This window comes from Apodemus sylvaticus, chromosome 1, assembly GCF_947179515.1.
Source record: "Apodemus sylvaticus chromosome 1, mApoSyl1.1, whole genome shotgun sequence".
Classification (NCBI taxonomy): domain Eukaryota; kingdom Metazoa; phylum Chordata; class Mammalia; order Rodentia; family Muridae; genus Apodemus; species Apodemus sylvaticus.
The window spans coordinates 163,216,952-163,222,951 of NC_067472.1; the positions used below are offsets into that span (position 1 = coordinate 163,216,952).

At 40.3% G+C, this 6,000-nt stretch overlaps 1 pseudogene; it reads right to left on the reverse strand.

Moving 5' to 3' along the window:
- Window positions 1-2,956: 2,956 nt before the first annotated feature.
- LOC127690138 (E3 ubiquitin-protein ligase RBBP6-like) lies at window positions 2,957-4,135 on the reverse strand (annotated as a pseudogene).
- Between the last annotated feature and the right edge of the window lie 1,865 nt (window positions 4,136-6,000).

The window sequence follows — 6,000 nt, forward strand, 5'->3', positions numbered from 1 at the left end:
TACTCCATCGTGTATGTATGTATGTGTATATATATATATATATATATATATATATATATATATATATATCACATTTTCTGTATTTATTCCTCCACTAGGGACATCAGGCCTATTTCCAGCTTCTGGCTATTATTAATAGGGCTGCTATGAACATAGTGGAGCATGTATCCTTATAACATGAAGGATAATCCTAATCCTCTGGGTATATGCCCAGGAGTGGTACACCTGGGTCCTCCAGTAGTATTATGACTAGTTTCCTGAGGAACCACCAGACTGATTTCCTGAGTGGTTGGATTTTATTTTCTAAAAACACTTGCAATCTAATCAGTAGTGGAGGGGTTTTCCTCTTTCTCCACCATTTGTGCAGAACCTGCCATCTCCTGAATTATTGAGGTGAGATCCCAGGGTTGTTTTGATTTTCATTTCCCTGATGACTTAGGATGGTGAACATTTCTTTATGTGCTTCTCAGGCATTGATATTCCTTAGGTGAAAATTTTATGTTTAGCTCTATGCCCCATTTTTAAATGGGGTTATCCTGTTCTCTGGAGCCTAACTTCTTAAGTTCTTTCTATATAATGGATATTAGCCCTTTGTCAGATGTAGGATTGGTAAAGAACTTTTCCTTATTTTGAGATCTTAAGGAAATTATTGAAATAATCAACTTGATTACTACTGTCAGTAAAAAAGGCTCCATGGACAAATGTATTTAGGATAAAAATAAGAACAGCAAACCCACACTTTCAAGCAATTGTCAGTTAAATACATTAACTCTTTACTGGTGATAAAAGGGCAATTATCTTCAGTTTGGAAAGGGTCTGGTAGAGCTGAAAAGGGACGAATTGTTTACCTGAGAAAATGGTTTGGAATGGTGTCATTAGGCCATTAAAACTGTCATACATATGTATCTGTGTAAGTGTACTTATATATAAATAATTATTTTATATATATATAAATAATTGCAGTGTTTTCATTAGTTAAAAATAGAGGTCAAGACAGTTTTATAAATGTCATTGAGACAAAATATTATTCTTCATTTTTCTTTTCACCAAATGTGGATTTAAATATAATTTAATATACATATAATATATGCATATGTATGAAAAATGAAATTTATTTCTCAAACCAATTTCCTGAGGACTATTGAAAACCTAAGGGTCTGAGATTTATGTGTGAGTACATATTTGGAAATGAATCTATACATTAAAGTCAAGAAGTGCAGGATCCTGGTATTGAGGCACAAATAAACTAGAATAGATGATCTGTTTTTATCATAACTGGACTTAAATTCACAATTGATACCTCAGAAATATAATCGATATTGAATGTCAGACCTAAAGATATTTTTTGGATATTTTCTTTATTTATCTTTCAAATGTTTCCCGATTCCAGGTCTCCCCCATCCCATCCCCACTGCCCTTGACTTTAGGAGGTGCACCCCCACCCACCCATTCCCATTCTCCCATCCTGGCATTCCCTTACACTGGAAAATGGAACACTCTCATGCCTGAGAGCCTCTCTTTCCACTGATGATCAGCATACAATTGTTCCCTTTACTGTTCCCATGAACATTCTCACAGCCCTTCTCTCTTGATTTTGGATTATCTTTTGGATTGGATTGTCCCTTCTTGAAAGCTTTCTGGATAGTTGCCACCTAGATGTCTCTTTCCATGACTTTTCCAATAGCATAGTCTTCTCTGTGCCTTCTTATGAAGGGTGAATTTCTGATATTGAGGTAGGTAAAAGTCTCTCTAGAGAAAAGTCTTCTCAGTTTGCAGAGGGTCTAAGCTGCACATCCATTGCATACCATTTGGTACTTGTCATACCACTTGAAGTATATCCTCTCCCACTCCTGGTAATGTTCTTTCTCAAATGAGTCTGTAAAGCTGACACTCTGCCCACATTACTCTTTGATGTCATAAGGGATGCAATGTCCCTATGTCTAGGAAAAGAATTACCCCCTAATCCCCTTGAGGTAATTTGCTTTTAGTGGGAGACAGTCCCCTAAATGTTTGAGGAGATCTAGACTCTGAGTGGTATGGACTATATAGAGGTGACCTTGACTTAGATCTGTAGTATCCATGAGTTCTGGACTGTGAACAATAATTGATGCTCTCTTCTATCCCCCTCCTGGGGTATTGGGGTGACCTTGAAGAGGAGCTAGAATGTGAGAATCTGAAGGACCTAGAGCAAGAATTTGAGCCTGTTGGGCCAGACCTTGACTTCACGTACATGTGTGAGCTTCTTAAATATGATGACCAATTGTAGAGATATTTACACTCTTCATTTAGTAGTTCTTGTACTCTATAGAATTCTTCTCTGGACAAAGGAGGTGCCTGTTTTGTAGGGACCATATTTGAATGGGGAGTCTACACTACTCTTGTATTGGCAGGAGCTGGGGGAAATGCTGGAGGAGGCACACTGCATCCTGCTTGTGGGTGCTGAACAGGAGGAAACTGAAGAGAAAACTTTGGATGAAGTATACCTGGAGGAAGAGGTAGTGTCTGTGGAGGAGGCAGGTACAAAAAAGCTTGTGGAACAGGCAAAAAGCCTGGGCTTGCTGGTAGTGATGGGCCTTGAGTCCTCTGTGATCTTTCAATGTGATGTTTCCTTTGGTTTATTTGTCTGTAAAAGCTTCTTTCTACTCTTCTAATTTGCTGTGGTGAAGAAACTAGGTACCTAAGCTTGTGGGAATGTTCCCAACCTGGTCGACCAAGACCTGAACCAGCCTTTCTTCTTACTGTTCCAGATGAAAGGACTGGCACCTGGTAAAGCTTTTCTTCCACAATAGCAGTTGAATAGGCACCTTTGGAATGCCGTGATGTAAGTGCAGGAGCCTGTAATGATTTACCATCAGAATTGAGAAGGGGTCCATCGAATTTTACTGAATGGACTGATGTTGATACTGTTGCAGTTATAGCAGGTACTCGGGTCGGGGCAAAAGATGCATTTCCAGGCTCAGAAGGAGAGAAGTAAGATGCATTTGAAGTTAATGAAGTTATGGAGGGAGTTGGCTGAGCTGAGGAAGATGTCACTGGAATCAGAGGATCCTGATATGGGAGACCTCATCCTAGGCTGCAAGTCCTGTTGAAAGAGTGGCCTTGGTGGTGTGATTGGAGGTAAGTGTTTTTGTCGTCTTTTTGGATAGCCAGTTCCAATTTGAAAGTTATTAACAGCCTGTCTTAAAAACTTGTTGGCAACTAAAGCATCAGGAGAAACATCGTTTTTGCTGACATGTTGGACATGTATGTTCATCTGACTCCAGGAGTGCTGTTCTTACACATTCATCACAGTAACTGTTTCCACAGCAAAGGATGAGCACTGCATCAGTCATGATGTCTTTGCAGATGAGGCACAAGAGCTCCTCTGGGATAGGATCACCTTGTTGTGAAGGTGATGATGGTTCCTCTGGTAAGAAGGGCTTTTCTCTTTCTTCCCAATTGGATAAGCCTCTGCATCTATACTCGGTATTACATATTTCCCAGTTTTTGTAAGCATTGCGCCTTTCATGTTAGGATCTTTCACTTCCATCAAAAAACTCCTAGGTATTCCCCTGCACTTTTTGATCCTGTGACCAGATTCCAAGTTCTTATCCCTATTTGTTGGGCAATTCTTAATATAATGACCAGGTTTACCACAGCGTAGGCAGATGTAAGATGGTGGTGACAGACCTATCAGAGTTTTCTTCATGTAATTGACTGGGTCATAGTCACGGACAGATTGCAGCATCATTGCTTTAATTTTGTCTTCCTCGGAAGCGTTGGCTTCAGCCATATTGGCAGTCTTTGTAAGCTAGGCCAGAGAAATAGATTCAAAAGAGTCATCAATTGCTTTTCTAGTTGCCATCCCTGGTTCAGTTTTCCATTGAACATAGTTCTTGCTTGTAGACTTAACACCTCTGCTAGGAATTCTTCTGACAATTACAGATGGATATTTAGGAATGAGTGCATTTTCATCAGTATATTCTTCTTTGTTCTCTGGGTTGATGATTTGCAGATTGATGAAAGCTATTGGCAGATTTCAGCTTTTCTCTCCCCAAATCTGCTTCTTTAAGTAGCACAGGGAGACATGGAGTCCATCAAACTTGATGATGTCAGAGGTGAGTTTAGAGGAAAATTTATAGTACACACAGGACATTGTGGCAAAGGATTCCTTGTACTAGTTACCAATCTGACCACTGAATTTGACAAATTCTGGAAGATGCTCCTCTGAGTTGGAAGGGACTCAGGTCTACAAACAGCCTGGAAGAGAATAAAGGATTTGCTGGGTCACTATAGAATAAATCCATGAACATGTTTCCATATTTAAGACTATACCTGGCATATTGGCACCTCAATGCAGGGGATTCATTAAAGCTCAGCAGATTCACTCAGTTAGATGGCTGATTCAATGCTCTATCTACACACCATAGTAAATTCCTTTAGGAAATCCAAGGCCTGAAGCAGTGCAGGAAGACAGCTATACAGCCAGAGGCCACCTAGGGAGAGGCAGCTTGCCCTGGTGAGTCAGCCCTGCCGAGTGGAGAATCTGCCTGCACAGCCTGCATGCAGAGCTGATCCGGGCCGCAGAGGTATATACCTAAATCCAACTACAAATAAGTGTGTCTCCCCTGTCATCTTTGCTTCTTTGACTGTGCAAGAGATTGGTAGTAGGCAGGTTCTACCAGAGTAGAGGATCACTTGGCACACACCACACCAGGACTCCACCTACACACAGCAACTCTGCAGCACCACAGCAATTTGTGCCAGGACAAAGCAGCTCACCCAAGGTTGCTGAGGTAGGCCTATAGGCACACACACAGGAGTGGCAAGCTCCTGCCAGCAAAGGCAGGCCCAACTAACACCAGAAATAATCTGATGGCAAAAGGCAAACGTGGGAACATTGCCAACAGAAATCAAGGCAATATTGCACCATCTGAACCCAATTTTACCACAACAGCAAGTTCTGGATACCCCAACACACCAGGAAGGCAAGATTTTGATTTAAAATCACAGGTCATGATGCTGATGAAGGGTATCATGGAGGGCTTCAGGAAGGACATAAATAACTCCCTTAAGGAAATACAAGAGAACACATGTAAACAGCAAGAAGCCTTTGAAGAACTAAGGGAAAACACAACAAAACCAGTGCAGGAATTAAACAAACCATCCAGGATCTAAAGAAGGAGGTAGAAACAATAATGAAATCAAAAGGGAGACAACTCGTGGTATAGAAAACCTAGAAATGAAGTCAGGACTCATGGATCCAAACATCAACAACAGAATACAAGAGATGGAAGAGAGAGGAATAGATGTAAAAGATACCATAGAAAGCATCGATACAATAGTCAAAGAAAGTAAAAAAAGCAAAAGGCTCCTGACCCAAAATATCCAGGAAATCCAGAACAAAATGAGAAGACCTAACCTTAGGATTATAGGCATAGAAGAGAGCGAAGATCTCCAACTGAAAGGGCCAGTAAATGTCTTCAACAAAATTACAGAAGAAAACTTCCCCAACCTAAAGAAACAGATGCCCATGAACATACAAGAAGCCTACAGAACTCCAAATAGATTCAACCTGAAAAGAAATTCATCCTGTCATATAATAATTAAAACACCAAATGTACTAAACAAAGAAAGGATATTAAAAGCAGTAAGGGAAAAAGGTCAAGTAACATGTGAAGGGTGACCTATCAGAATTACACCAGATTTCTCCCCAGAGACTAGGAAAGTCAGAAGAGCCTGGGCAGATGTCATACAGACCCTAAGGGAACACAAATGCCAAACCAAACTGCTATATCCAGCAAATCTTTCAATTACCATAAATGGAGAAGCCAAGGTTTTTTTATGACAACAACAAATTTACACAGTATCTTTCCACAAACCCAGCACTTCAAAGGATATTAAATGGAAAACACCAAATAAGGGAGGGAACCTACACACAAGAAAAAGCAAGAAAGTAACCTCCTTTCACCAAACCTAAAAGAAGTTAACCACAGAAACATAAAAACTACATCAAAAACA